The following is a 17,167-nucleotide window of genomic DNA, read 5'->3' as shown; positions in this document are numbered from 1 at the left end:
AGAACTCTTTATATGCATTGAAGAAATAAACCAATTCACTCTAAGCTTCAATTTAGCCGTAAGTTTAATAACGCTATGTTAGATTAAAAATATTTTCTTCCATATATCACATTTCCTTCGGAATTTTAACGAAGGAATAATACGCTTCAAGAAGAATTTTCAAAGTTCCAAAGAGACGCGGGCGAAGCTAATTCAAGAAAAATATAAAAGAAAAAAATATTATACGGGATCTTACAGAACGCCACAGAGTGTCGCTAATGTAATTCAATGAGTTGACGTCTGTGGAACTGGTTTTCTGACTCGGAATTACTGACTAATTCTAAATGCATTGGCTATTAAGGCATTATATATATATATATATATATATATATATATATATGTTTTTTAAATAATTTTCTAGCGTCACGCTGCCTGCATATATAATAGGCATTGCGTGTCGAGTAGCGGAACTCAACGCCGCGTTTTGGCTTGTTCCAAGATCTAGGAAATGAAAATATAAATATTTCATTCCCCGGAATCGGAATCGGACGCACAGCTGACCCGTTGGCAGTCGCACTCTTGTGCCCCCACGCCAGAAGGCCCTCTTTATATTGTTTATTTTATAAAAAAATACTATATACGCTCCACACACAATGTCTAAAAAATTTTGTCGGAAAGTGCAGAACGGAGTGTCTAAACACCTCCCCCAGGCTACCCTGTTATAAGCAGATTACAGCGTAAACCCTTAAAAAATACAAAACAATTGAGTAATTCAAGATCAAAAATTACAAATTGTGTTAGAAAATATTAACAAGAGGAATTAAGAATCGCATGCTAAAAGTAAGCAAAACAGCACAATTAGATTACGTAGCCATTTGAACAGCCGTCAACACGCCGAATTAGGTTAGGGAGCGCGGGCGGTGGATTTTTCCGAGTTATAAGGCCATTTATATGCCAGCGAGACGGCTTTAAATGCTTTATTTTATGTACAGAAGACTTTTTTTTGGGTAAGTCTTCTAATATTTCATTTCCGGATTCGTGAGGCAGTAGCTGTCTGTATATTTCTTTGAGTTAGTAGAGTAGCAGTATTGAGATTACCTATATAATTTCAATTTGAAGGAATCGGGCTTGGATGAGAGGACAGGTTTATAATGTACATGTTAAAAAAGAACATAAATTTAATCAGCCTCACGTTGTATCCTGAACACAACTGGGTAACCAGCTGGATTCTGGAAGGATTGAGTATTGTGACATCAGAGCGAAGAAATGGAAATATGAATGATATTATATATATAATATTTTAATTATTATATAATTAACAACTACAAGTTGGCTGAAGGCTGCAATCACGGAAGAAATCAATGCTATTCCGCTGAATATGACTCGACGAGTAATGGACAACTTCCGGGAAAGGCTTCAGCAGTGTGTGGTCAATGGAGGTAGACATTTACAGGATATCATTTTTAAAACCAACTAAATTAAAACTGCATGTTATGTGCTTTCAAACAATAAAATAATTTTTACTGCATGTCGCTTTGTTTTTAATACACACCTTATTGAAATCGGAAAGTTCAATATGACTCACCCTGTACTATCGATTTTGTTCCCATATTCTTTTTGAGTATTCTCTCCCAATGCACAACTATACGCCCTAACCTCCCCATAATGCCAATAACTTTAATATTATCTTTGCTAATAAATGCCAATATCAACTTTGACATTAGCGTTTGGCTATCTCTGGCTCTCTGGCTATCCCGCTAGGAATAAAGCATGAAGCTATATTATCAACTTTCTAAGTCCACTAATTTGGTCTGAGCGTTGTCTAACAGTCACACAGTAACGGAAGAGTTTTATATATACACACTTGCTTATCGATATGGTCTGCATAAAAAACTACTATTTATTAAATAATCCTTCTGTATTATTCATTTAACTATAAATCCTTACAAGACCAACAAACAAGATTTTTGGAAACAATACTAATGGCGTCTAGTCTCTCAAACTCCGCAACGTACTAATTGCTTGAATATTGATGAAAGTGTCCAAAATTTCAACAATCCTCCCAATAAAATTGGAAATGCACTCGTTATAGTACGGTGTACAAGTCGTGGCAGATTTGATGTTATTATGTCTGAAATTTTGCGCATTGTTCACTAGAGACTAATTAATAAAAGTCCTAAAATCATGACCGCCCTGAAGTTAGCTATGGATGCGCATCTATCCACAGCAGAATTCAAGGCGGTCAGGAACTCACGACTCGTATCGTATCGTAGACGACATCGTATCGTTACAAATAAACTGTCGCAGCGATTACTAGGCCGCGCCTGTCGCATTACTCCCTTCTATCTTGATTTACGTTTACGTTAACGTCTAACGTGTAAACGCACGCACGTTACATGTTTTCAATTAAAATCCTTTTCGTGAAGCTTTTCCAGTGAAGGCCGTGCTTGGGGATTGGTATTTGGAAATTGTTTTTCGAGTATAATTATTATTTAGATGTTTAAAATATGTTTAGACAGTATATGAGAATTTCGTAATAAATTTTTATTTTATCAATTAATTATTTTTTGTACGTAAGTGTCACTTGAAATTAATAACTTATTTGTTTCGTGTTCCACTTGATAATATTTTTAACTAACTCTAAAAATAGTGGAAAAACATATAATCAATACGTATAAAACTGAGCGATTGACAGACAATGTACGGACTACTGGTCTACTGGAGACACAAGTAGGGAATCTACTGGGAAAAAAAATACTGGAATTTGAAAGTAAAAATTTGGCATGTAAATAAGTTAAGGAGTGTTGAGGATATCTAAAAATTCCTTTGGGAATAGGAAAACGAAGTTGCGGGCGACGACGAGTACCTATAAGATAATTTAGTTAACTTACTTAACTAAAAGTTAAACAAACTATAGAGTCACGGAAATACGTAGAGTTCATAAAGATCATGAGAAAGTACAATAGAATTATAAACTTCCAGGACGAGTCTAAGGATATAAAAACGATACGTGTTCCTTGAAAGTTTGATACTTGCTCTAGTTAAGGAATGAAGACTGCTTGATGACTTTTTGTACTTTATATATAAGCATATAAGTAGTTCTAAATTGAAGCAGTAGCGGAGAACAAAATGTCTTGACTCTCTGTCTACGCACTTCTTAGCGTGCTATGGTCGGAGTGTCATAATACTAGGTTCTAAGGTTACATGTGCCTACCTTGTTATATATATGAAAAACGAAAAATAGTTATAAAAATATAAGTAATCATCTAAGTAACACCGTCTTTTCCGCTAGTACCGACATAAAATTAAAGGAACATCCGTATATTTTCATTAGGATTGTATTGAACAAAATGTATTGTAACATTCCATTCTATCCTTGAAATGACACTACACTATATTGTACGTAGCTTCAAATAACACGCGAACGTTCTCTTCCCAGATATATGTGAAGAATTTCAATAGTTCTCCAAGGTTTAAACTGTGAAGTAACTAAGTATTATATATTAAGTTGTGGCAAACTTTATTGGCATTTTTGAAAGTCGGTTGAGATTCTTCTTATCGAGTTGTCTTTCGGAGCTCAGAGGTACAACCGTGTGATTGTAAGCGCTACTTGTTGTGGGTTCAATAACCACAAGGAAATGAAATATTTAATATTTTTACTTTTTTCGCTCTGGTGTCGAGTGAGTGAGTGAGTTACGCCACTTAGCACGTAATGCCTTCAAAAGTCAAGTGGGGATAAAGTTCACTCCTTCTTCCTTCTGTCTACCCTGCTGCATTGAAATGTTTCCAAATATATTATCGAATCGATCGATTAAAAATATAATTATGAATATAACCGCGAATAAAATAATTATAAACCCGAGTGGGAATCGAACCGAAGTCAGATAGAAAAATTATAGGGAATTTTTAGTTCAAATTTCTTACAAAGCTATATAATAAAGCAATTTTAAGCAATAAATCCATACATTCCACTAAAAACCCAATAACAGCACAAATGGATTACCACTGTTTATTCGCAGAAGCTATTACGAGCTGACGTACAGGCTGCGAGTATGTCGCTATTGAATTGTTTGGAAGCCGAGTTATGTCAAATACTTCTTGAGGAAGTGCACAATAAGAGATAGCGTGGCAGTTTTGATTATATATTTTCAAACAGCTTACCACAAAAATCTTTTTAAATAAGCAGAAAGTGGAAAAACCATTGTCTAAACACTACTTTCTTCTCCCTACCGTTCCTGAAATGAATGAAATAAAACTCTATAACTCTGTAATTGTAAACATTTAAACTCGTATAACTTTCATAGTACTGGAAAAACATTTATTTTAATAAGATTTAAACGGCTAAGCATAGTAGTTGCAACCACTAAGCTTTTTCTTTGAAGATGACAGTTGCGGGGATAAGGTATAAAGTGGGAATTTAATTTATTACTATAAAAAAGAAATTGCATTTGAAGCCACTTTTAATATTTTTACTGCTTTATGTATTATATCGTATAACACGGCAGGCATAGAGAATCCAGTGCTAGAACATTCTGTTCCTTCCGTTTCGTTTCCATTCTTTTAGAGATCCACGAGATATTACATGTTAAGTGATAGAACTCAATGCCGTACTTGAAAAGAAATGATAAATGAAAATAATTTGTTATCTACCCTGATTGGGAATCGAATCGATTACCTCTGAGGGAATGAATTATTATTTATTTATATTTTCGTTTCTTCGCTCTGGCATTGCCCACCCAACACGCATTATCTCGAAAAGTTCGAGTCGAGTCTGAGTGCGGGATACAGCGTGAAGCTGATTTGATTTAAAGTCCACGTAAGTCCATAAAGTACTAGTTATATATATATACATTTAAGATATAGAGTCCTCTCTATAACATAGGAGTATTAATTTACATTACAGGTAGTTTTCACGGTCTAGTTCAGCTTGCCTTAACGTTAGTGCAGTGTTAGGTTTCATCATTCAACATACTATATTTATATATATATCTCAGTGGCAGTATTGTGTCTAAAATAAGAGGTTTTTGGTTCAATACTTAATAGTAGGATTTGTTTTTTTTTATTTGTACTACAATACTACGCACAGTTAGTATGTATCCTTTTAGGTATGCATAACATTCTTTGATTATGGCCGGCATTTCCATCTATTATTAAGCTGTAAAAAAGTATATTGTTAAAATTACAATAGTGGGACAATGGTGGTATCGCGAAGTTTTTTTAGATATGGATTATCATCATCATCAGTTTGTCCTCGTCCAAAACTGGATATAGGCCTCTCCAATGACACGCCACTGAGCTCGATCTCCAGCTCTTCGCATCCAGCCGTTGCCAGCCACTTTGCGAATATCACCCTATTAGTATGGATTATGGATACACCCACATTAGATATGGATATGTTCTTTAATTTTGTACAACATTTCTTTGTTGTATCTTCAACAGTTTCTACAGCGGATGCGATGAAAGACATTTTATACCACCTTATTTACCCCTTGGGTTACATTATTGAAGTTTTAATAGAGATCCCTAAATTTTTCTAGCAATAAATATAGTCTTTCATTTCATCTAATTTTTAAAATCTGTTCAGTAGTTATCCACTACAAACATACATACATATAAATCTTTACTCATATATAATAAATATAGATAGGACATACAGTACATCTTCAATTCTGTAAACCTACGGAGACCACAACCGCATTCGATTACGTAACGGTTTTAATTACTCGATTCGTCCATTACGAAGTGTGGTGGTGGTGTCGGTCAGTACGTAGTTGACAACGCGGTGGCGTAGCCTTGTGTTTTATTTATACTAGTAGCCGCTCGTAAGTCCATTTTTTTATGTTCACGCTGTATTCCGGCCACAGCAGGGTAGGCAGAGCGAACTTAGTGTTATGACACTCCGTTCCTCACTTTTCGCTGAATTCTGAAGGCGTTGCGTGTTTTGTGGTGGAACTCAACGCCACGTTTTGCCTCAACACCAGAGCGAAGAAATGAAGATATAATATAAATAAAAAAATTCATTTCCTCGAGTGGGGATCGAAACCACAACTAGTCGCTTTTACAGTCATACCACCACTGCATGTATGCAATACGTGAGTAACGATGCACGAGGGCAGAGTCAACCTTGTTTAGAATTTGTGGACTAGCGCTATAATTAAGTTGCTTGAAGATGTAAGCTAGTTTTCGTATACGAGAAATCAAAGCTCGTATATGATTTTTCCAGGTAAGAAATACTTTATAAAGTAAGATTTGGTTATTGTGGAGCAATTACGATGTTAGATATTTCATTGGAATATATATGATAGACTAGCGGACGCGCGCAGCTTCGCGTGCGTATTTAAGGGTGAATTCGAATAACCCATGAAACATGTGTTCAATGAAATTTTTAAGAGTCTAAATTTCAAATTTTATAAAAATCGGTAGCGATTAAAGATTTTTCCATACAAACTTTCAACCCCTTATTTGCACCCTTAGGGAGTGAATTCTAGAAAACCATGAAACATATGTTCAATTAAATATTTTTAAGAGTCTAAATATCAAATTTTATAAAAATCGGTGGCGATTTAGGAATTTTCCCATACAAACTTTCAACCCCTTATTTGCATCCTTATGGGGTGAATTCTAGAAAACGACGAAACACGTGTTCAATTAAATACTATTAAAAATCTAAATTTCAAATTTTATAAAAATCGATGCCGATTTAAATTTTTTCCCATACAAACTTTGAACCCCTATTTCACCCCTTTAGGGTTAAAATTTTTCAAAATCCCTTCTTAGTGGATGTCCAAATTACGAAAGTAAACTTTTGTCCAAATTTTAGGTTTCTACGCACAGCGGTTACGGCTGTGCGTGCGTCTTACCTCAGTCAGTGAGGACAAATCCTTTTATATATATAGATAATACAGAAGGATTCAGAGAGCAGATAAATTTATATAAAGATTATTTAAATGTTCCAGGAAAAATTTATTGTTAGTATAATTTCTGAAATCGGTACAAGACTTCGGTACTTCATGAGTGAAACTGGACCACCCGGCCCCCCCTATTCCTACTTCCATGCTTGCAGCAAGTAAACAATAAATCTAGAGTCAAGATACTGCGTCCTCCACTTTCCACCGAAAAAGTAGTTAAAGCATGTAGAATTACAAGTCAATGAAAATAATTTAAATTAAAAAATCACCCTGAATGGGAATCAAACCCACACACATCACACATTACATATAACATTGCGATACGGGAGTGTCATAAAAAAATCATTAACTTGAAAACAAACAGTGAAAACACATATTAGATAATTAATAAAATATGTATTTTATTAATTATCTAATGTATCTATGTATAATTATTATATGTACCCTTTTGTATATATTATAATTTGTATATATAATATAAGTATCGTCTATGTATAATATATCAAAAATTATTATGTTATTTATTTGTATTCATATCGCTCTTTATTACTTATGCACTACCGTTATATCCTGCTCTATCGTAAGTTTATGTTAGTTAAGGTTACCTGTAAGAGATCACTAATAGTGATAAGGTCGCCCTTGCCTATGTCTTCTGTCTTACTATTTAGTTATGTGTTTGTTTATGTATGCAATAAAGAGTTTTATCTATCTATCTATCAAACAGTACAAATATACCATTTAACCATAATTTGTCTCTCTGCCTATCAAACGACGACTGTATCGAGTGGAAGCCGGGCGACCACATTTCGAGTTATATTATCAACAAAAGGGGATATGTAACCGTAATTCGCTAGCATCATACGTTTATGAATTACACGAAATTCTCATATGAATCATATATAAAAACATACTGATGTTTGAAATTGTTTTTGTGAATATTGAAATTGATAGCAATTGCAAAATAAAGAGTGCCGTTTTGAATCCACTATTGAAATTCTATTTCACCTCAGTACTAAACTACGTTTTCAATTTTCCTTTGACAGTAGATGATAACAGTTAGTGCCTTTGATAACGTTCAAATTTCTTCGCGAAACGCTATAGTAACGAATAGTCTTGTGCTTTTGCCTTTAGCAATAAAGAATAGAGTTAAATTTTAGTTATATTTTTAACTCACTTTAAAAAAACGGTTATCAGCTTGAAACTTGGACTAAATATTGGATCTGGATTTTTTTTTCTTGCTTTACGCAGGGCGAATCTAGGTAGGTAGGGTAGTCCCTACCTACCTAATTCCAGGTTTTGTTTGGAAAAGTTCAGTTCAGAATTCGGAAAAGTGAAGAATGGAGTTTTCCTAAACTTTACTATTAAGATACTCCTACCTTTTAAACTTAAAAATCAGCTTCACACTGTATTCCGCACACAGCAGAGGCAGAGAGAACTTAGTGTTAAGATACTCCATTCTTCACTTTTCCGAATTCTGAACTGAACTTTTCCAAACAAAACCTGGAATTAGGTAGGTAGGGACTACCCTACCTACCTAGATTCGCCCTGCGTAAAGCAAGAAAAAAAAATCCAGATCCAATATTTAGTCCAAGTTTCAAGCTGATAACCGTTTTTTTAAAGTGAGTTAAAAATATAACTAAAATTTAACTCTATTCTTTATTGCTAAAGGCAAAAGCACAAGACTATTCGTTACTATAGCGTTTCGCGAAGAAATTTGAACGTTATCAAAGGCACTAACTGTTATCATCTACTGTCAAAGGAAAATTGAAAACGTAGTTTAGTACTGAGGTGAAATAGAATTTCAATAGTGGATTCAAAACGGCACTCTTTATTTTGCAATTGCTATCAATTTCAATATTCACAAAAACAATTTCAAACATCAGTATGTTTTTATATATGATTCATATGAGAATTTCGTGTAATTCATAAACGTATGATGCTAGCGAATTACGGTTACATATCCCCTTTTGTTGATAATATAACTCGAAATGTGGTCGCCCGGCTTCCACTCGATACAGTCGTCGTTTGATAGGCAGAGAGACAAATTATGGTTAAATGGTATATTTGTACTGTTTGATAGATAGATAGATAAAACTCTTTATTGCATACATAAACAAACACATAACTAAATAGTAAGACAGAAGACATAGGCAAGGGCGACCTTATCACTATTAGTGATCTCTTACAGGTAACCTTAACTAACATAAACTTACGATAGAGCAGGATATAACGGTAGTGCATAAGTAATAAAGAGCGATATGAATACAAATAAATAACATAATAATTTTTGATATATTATACATAGACGATACTTATATTATATATACAAATTATAATATATACAAAAGGGTACATATAATAATTATACATAGATACATTAGATAATTAATAAAATACATATTTTATTAATTATCTAATATGTGTTTTCACTGTTTGTTTTCAAGTTAATGATTTTTTTATGACACTCCCGTATCGCAATGTTATCTGTAATGTGTGATGTGTGTGGGTTTGATTCCCATTCAGGGTGATTTTTTAATTTAAATTATTTTCATTGACTTGTAATTCTACATGCTTTAACTACTTTTTCGGTGGAAAGTGGAGGACGCAGTATCTTGACTCTAGATTTATTGTTTACTTGCTGCAAGCATGGAAGTAGGAATAGGGGGGGCCGGGTGGTCCAGTTTCACTCATGAAGTACCGAAGTCTTGTACCGATTTCAGAAATTATACTAACAATAAATTTTTCCTGGAACATTTAAATAATCTTTATATAAATTTATCTGCTCTCTGAATCCTTCTGTATTATCTATATATATAAAAGGATTTGTCCTCACTGACTGAGGTAAGACGCACGCACAGCCGTAACCGCTGTGCGTAGAAACCTAAAATTTGGACAAAAGTTTACTTTCGTAATTTGGACATCCACTAAGAAGGGATTTTGAAAAATTTTAACCCTAAAGGGGTGAAATAGGGGTTCAAAGTTTGTATGGGAAAAAATTTAAATCGGCATCGATTTTTATAAAATTTGAAATTTAGATTTTTAATAGTATTTAATTGAACACGTGTTTCGTCGTTTTCTAGAATTCACCCCATAAGGATGCAAATAAGGGGTTGAAAGTTTGTATGGGAAAATTCCTAAATCGCCACCGATTTTTATAAAATTTGATATTTAGACTCTTAAAAATATTTAATTGAACATATGTTTCATGGTTTTCTAGAATTCACTCCCTAAGGGTGCAAATAAGGGGTTGAAAGTTTGTATGGAAAAATCTTTAATCGCTACCGATTTTTATAAAATTTGAAATTTAGACTCTTAAAAATTTCATTGAACACATGTTTCATGGGTTATTCGAATTCACCCTAACGCACGCGAAGCTGCGCGCGTCCGCTAGTCTATCATATATATTCCAATGAAATATCTAATTTACGCAGGGCGAATCTAGGTAGGTAGGGTAGTCCCTACCTACCTAATTCCAGGTTTTGTTTGGAAAAGTTCAGTTCAGAATTCGGAAAAGTGAAGAATGGAGTATCTTAACACTAAGTTCTCTCTGCCTCTGCTGTGTGCGGAATACAGTGTGAAGCTGATTTTTAAGTTTAAAAGGTAGGAGTATCTTAATAGTAAAGTTTTCCTAAACTTTACTATTAAGATACTCCGTTCCCATTACGATACTTCCGTTCAACGTTTTCTGCCGAATTATCGAATTATTGGGTGTTGAATAGCGGAACTCAACTCGTTACCTTTATTTCATTCTCCCGAATGGGAATAGAACCTGCAACCGTCTCATTTGCAATTGTACTCTTGTGCCTCTAATGACGGCAATTATTTATTTATAACCAATTATATACATCGTAAGAAACATAGTGAAATTTGAAATTACATTCTTTGTGCTCGGTCAGGCACGTCCCAACGAAATCGCAATGGAGTCGACCTATATAACCTAAGAGCTAAAGGAACAAAAAAACCTTTAAGAAAATCTAGATCTGAATAAATTAAATTTCCTAAATTGATTAGTCCAACCGTTTCTCGTTTCGCAATCACTATTCCATCACTTTATTCTTTTTACTTCGCCACCTCATCCTCTACGTGACTACATCACCTAACGCGGTCTCCTTCGTTTTATCCAATCCAGTTTGGTAAATTTCATTTAGTTCCGTTACGTAGATTAATTTGAAGAATGTAGCGGATGAAATTATTCATGTATGGTACATACATACATTTATGTATGTGAAAATTGTGAGGGATCAAAGAAATATTCATTGACTTGACGATAAATGTAAATAGCTCATATTATAATGATTTCCTAAGAACCTACTCGAATTTGTTGACATTTTAAATTAAAGTCGATAAGCGATATTTAATAGAAATAACTGCTTGCGATGGTTGTGGATTTCAATCCCGTAATAATATTTCAAATATAGAAAGCCCATAAAACTGTGTTTTTAGCTTTACACTTTATCTCTAGTGGAGAAGCCAGAGAGAAACACAAACGTTGCGATCTTTTCACAAATCCTTGGCCTCGTACATTGTTATCAATCTCTTCATACAGGCCTTACGGGCTTTCCCGTGCTTTTAACGTGACCTTCCCATAGTATTTTATCGATAGTGTGTTTTCGTAGGTTAACCAAGGTGTCTTCTTCCTCTATTAGTTATATAGAATAACAAAATAATACAGGTGTAAAGTGCGAAATAGAAATAATTTGTCACTCGCATGTCACTTCATCTTCATATTTCCCAGAAAATATGAAATAGAAAAAATATATTGAACTTTTCTTACACGTACATATTATGTTTATATACTTATTGGTTAGAAGTATAATGATTTTCATTATAGTAAGCAGTGTTTATGTAATAAAAGACACATTATAGACTATGCTAATTAAATTTGAATAATTAAATAAGAATAGTTTCAAGAAAATAAGTATAAGTAACAATTTATAATTTTTTTTTTGAGCTCATCACTTGGGATGACCTGACCTTCCTTCCTGACCAGGAATTGAACCTAAAACCATCCCAATTATAGTTCGACGGCTTCAACAATTATAATTCAAATAAAACACATTTAAACGCCCCTCAGTAACCACGCAAGATTATTTGGTAACCTAAACAAACAACATCGTTCTTTTCTCGTTTATTTTGTTATTTCGATGCTTCGATTGGAATTGCCTTGTTATTTTGTTTTCAAAGTAATAATTTACCATTCATTCAATTTGTTCGGGGATTTGTTCATGATTTTGGTTCGTTGAACTATAATCTGGCAATTTTCTATAATTTCTTCATTTCTTTCTTTAGCGTCACGCTGTATCCTGTTGACAGCGGTAGGCAAAGGGAACTTAATTTTGTGATATTCCGTTCCCCATTTTCCGATAAATTTTGGAGACATTGCGTGTTGAGTGGGGGTAGTCATCGCTGCGTTTTGCTTAGTTACGAGAGCGAGCCTTGTGCCTCAAAACTTTTCTTTTATTAGTAAAATGTAAAATATTTTCCAACAAAAATTATAGTTATCAACGTTATCTTATTTTTACTGGCAAAACTTTATTTCGCCATCTTAGCAATTTAAAAATATGAATATTATAGAGGAATGGTTTAGCTTCAGCGATAACTTTAATAGGTTTTTGCCATAGTATTAAACTTTTACTTGTGTATTTAATAATTCTAAATATGAAACTTGGTTTTAAAGCGATTTAAAAATTCTTCATCCTTTTCTGGGTCAAAATACATACATACAGCAGGGTAGGCAGAGGGAACCTAGTAGGTACTAACCCTCGTTCCTCGCGCACCGCTTTATTTTCCAGATATTACGTGTTGAATAGCGGAACTTAATGCCACGTTTTGTTTTCTTTCCAAAGAAACAAAATGAAAATATATATATATCTCTCCAAGTGGGAATCGAACCCACAAAAATTGTTATGGCAGTCAGACGACACCAATTAATAAAGTGTACATTTTTTTTAGTAGCTTTATACTTAAATTAAAATCTAGTATTGGTAAAAAACAACAATTTTGCTGAGATCAATATTCTGTATTTTTAATATAATATGGAAGTTAAATGGCCACCGCCCTTTGAGGAAAACATCATAATATCTATTATATCAATCTCATAAATACTTTATTATAAGTACCTCATGTGCAACCACCCTGGCTAATAGAAAATCGAAATTATAAACTTAATATTAGATTTATAAGTGATTGTGGGGCAAATCGTCCCCCCACTTTGATTCCTCTACCCATTTTCCAAGCAATTTTCGAGACATTATAGGACTCTTGGAACAATAACAAAGGAATGAAAATAATGTATTTCTCCAAGTGGGATTCGAACCGCGGCCTTTCTATGTAGCTATCCTATTATAAATCGCTAACATCGCTACGTCTCTTTGGAACAAGCATTTTGATTCAACAAATACCTAATTTACAATTTTAAGCACGTCTCTATAAAAAAGTTGACTAAAATATATCTAAAATATGAAATTAATTGTACAGAATGAGTCAAATCGCGAGCACGTCCTTCACTAAGGCCGTTCATTAATAAACAGAATGTGAGGCGCACCACACCCGCGACCTCCCTTGTGGAGATGAAAGAATTCTAGAATAGTTATAGAAAAATAAAAAAAATCGATTAAGTGCCAGTCGGATTTGCCCATCCAAGGTTTCGTACCAATTTCAGGATTGTAAGACAACGGGAAGTATAAGTTAAGAGTTAATAAACTAATGTTTACGGACATATGCAATCGTTTTGCATGAAATGAACTACGAATTTAAATTTTTAATCAAAATATATGATATTAATTTCAGTTTATAATTAAAATATAATATAGTTGCAGGTATTATCATTCCTTTAAAAAATAGATAAATCGTTTATTTGTATAGGACGCTTCTAGTCTATCATAGTTTTACGTCGCGGTTATGCTCATATGAGAATTTCGTGTAATTCATAAACGTATGATGCTAGCGAATTACGGTTACATATCCCCTTTTGTTGATAATATAACTCGAAATGTGGTCGCCCGGCTTCCACTCGATACAGTCGTCGTTTGATAGGCAGAGAGACAAATTATGGAATTCTTTCAGAATGGTAAATTATTACTTTGAAAACAAAATAACAAGGCAATTCCAATCGAAGCATCGAAATAACAAAATAAACGAGAAAAGAACGATGTTGTTTGTTTAGGTTACCAAATAATCTTGCGTGGTTACTGAGGGGCGTTTAAATGTGTTTTATTTGAATTATAATTGTTGAAGCCGTCGAACTATAATTGGGATGGTTTTAGGTTCAATTCCTGGTCAGGAAGGAAGGTCAGGTCATCCCAAGTGATGAGCTCAAAAAAAAAATTATAAATTGTTACTTATACTTATTTTCTTGAAACTATTCTTATTTAATTATTCAAATTTAATTAGCATAATCTATTATGTGTCTTTTATTACATAAACACTGCTTACTATAATGAAAATCATTATACTTCTAACCAATAAGTATATAAACATAATATGTACGTGTAAGAAAAGTTCAATATATTTTTTCTATTTCATATTTTCTGGGAAATATGAAGATGAAGTGACATGCGAGTGACAAATTATTTCTATTTCGCACTTTACACCTGTATTATTTTGTTATTCTATATAACTAATAGAGGAAGAAGACACCTTGGTTAACCTACGAAAACACACTATCGATAAAATACTATGGGAAGGTCACGTTAAAAGCACGGGAAAGCCCGTAAGGCCTGTATGAAGAGATTGATAACAATGTACGAGGCCAAAGATTTGTGAAAAGATTCGTTTGTGATTCTTTCTTTCTGTTTACTCCGCTAGAGATAAAGTGTAAAGTAAAAAACATAGTTTTATGGGATTTCTATATTATTAAAATTTCTAAAATATTATTACAGGATTGAAATCCACAACCATCGCAAGCAATTATTTCCACTAAATATCGCTTATCGACTTTAATTTAAATGTCAAAAAATCCGAGTAGATCCCTGGGAAATCAATATAATATAAGCTATTTACATTTATCATCAAGTCAATGAATATTTCTTTGATCCTTCATAATTTTCACATACATAAATGTATATATGTGCCATACATGAATAATTTCATCCGCTAGATTCTCCAAATTAATCTACGGAACGGAACTAAATGAAATTTACCAAACTAGATTGGATAAAACCAACGAGACCGCGTTAGTAGATGTAGTCACGTAGAGGGAATGAGGTGGCGAAGTAAAAAGAATAAAGTGATGAAATAGTGATTGCGAAACGAGAAACGGTTGGACTAATCAATTTAGGAAATTTAATTTATTCAGATCTAGATTTTCTTAAAGGTTTTTTTGTTCCTTTAGCTCTTAGGTTATATAGGTCGACTCCATTGCGATTTCGTTGGGACGTGCCTGACCGAGCACAAAGAATGTAAATTCAAATCTCACTATGTTTCTTACGATGTATGTAATTGGTTATCTATACTAATATAATAAAACGGAAGAGTTTGTTTGTTTGTTTGTTTGTTTGTTTGAAGGCTAAGATCTCTGGATCTACTGGTCCGATTTACTTTGTTTTTGTTTTGAATGAAAGCTGCATTCTTCAGAAGTGCTATAGGCTATATAAAATGTTACATTACACATATATACTAATATATTTTAAAGTACTTTCTAATTTGACAAGCAATTTATTCTGCCATGTTAATAACAACCGTCGCGTCGCTACGCAACCGTTACCGCGACATTTTGATATTCATCCTTATGAAAATAAATATAATAGTCACTTTTAGCATTTTATCTAGGTTGAAATTATAGTTTACTGTATAACATTCTAATAAATAATTAAGGAGATGTCACTGAATCGAAATGACCTAGCCTTCGGGCGGCACAGTGTGAGTATGACCGACGCGAAAATATTCTTATAGTTCAAGCAGGCGTAGCCGCGTCCGGGTCCACTAGTAATTGAATAATTGCCGTCATTAGAGGCACAAGAGTAGTACTGCAAGTGCAAATATTGTGGGTTCTATTTCCATTCGGGAGAATGAAATAAAAGTTACAAGTTTAAGCGAGTCGAATCCCGCCAATCAACACCCAATGATTCGATAATTTGGCGGAAAATGTTGAACGGAAGTATTTTAATAGATAGTATTAACCTACCTACCTAATTCCAAGTTTCCAGGTTTACTCTGCGTAAAGCAAAAAAAAATGCAGTTCCAATATTCAGTTTCAAACTGATAACCCTCTTTTTTAAAGTCAGTGAAAAATATAATTAAAATTGAACTCTATTCTTTATTGCCAAAGGCAAAAGCACAAGACTATTCGTTACTATAGCGTTTCGCGAAGAAATTTGAACGTTATCAAAGGCACTAACTGTTATCATCTACTGTCAAAGGAAAATTGAAAACGTAGTTTAGTGCTGAGGTGAAACAGAATTTCAATAGTGGATTCAAAATGGCACCCTTTATTTTGCAATTGCTATCAATTTCAATATTCACAAAAACAATTTCAAACATCAGTATGTTTTTGTTTGTGTATACCTAGTTTATTTTAAATTATTTTTCAAATTTTGCAGCAAAAAGAGAATTTAAGTACATATTTGTAAACGTGGCAGCTATGGGTTCGATTCAGGACATTGGTTTATCTCTATCTACCCTCCTGTGCGTAAAAAAGCGTGAAATTACTCTTTGGCAGTATAAATATTGTTAAATAGGAATGGAATCTACAATCATCATTTTGTATTAACTACACATATTAGTATGTCTGGTGTTAAATCGAGATGGCGTCGTAGCATAATTTACAATATATACTATTTTAGAAATTAATATTAATTACTTGACTTGATGACTTGCACTTACTATACTTGTTTTATTTCATCAAAGATCTCATTGTCTTCTGGAAGTCAATTTATTATGTAAATTGTGATGAATCATTATATCTTTATTTAACTTGTGATAGACTAAGCAAAAATAACTTTACCTAGTACTGAATATATTAAACAAGTTAAAGAAGCTGCTTAAATAAAAAAATAATCAGATTAACATCGGCCCAAAAATAAAGGGCCAACTAGGGTTATATATAAGGGTTATATAGAACAGTAGGGATAGGATTTAGTGTTAAAAAAACACTACGTTCCTAACTTTTCGCGTCATTTTCGTGACATTACATATTGCATGCCTTAGCCTTAAAAGACAGGAGAAATAATAAGTGCAAATATAATATTTACTCGGGGATTTTCCCGAGTGCATATGTATGCATATAATTTACTACGTTACGATAACATCAATGATAATAATCGAAACGTCGGGTTCCCAAA

The sequence above is a fragment of the Heliconius melpomene genome, chromosome 3 (genome assembly GCF_056956725.1).
Source record: "Heliconius melpomene rosina isolate 202511_hmr_F chromosome 3, ASM5695672v1, whole genome shotgun sequence".
Lineage (NCBI taxonomy): Eukaryota > Metazoa > Arthropoda > Insecta > Lepidoptera > Nymphalidae > Heliconius > Heliconius melpomene.
The sequence above is the reverse complement of the archived record's forward strand: the minus strand, read 5'-3'. Positions refer to the sequence as shown.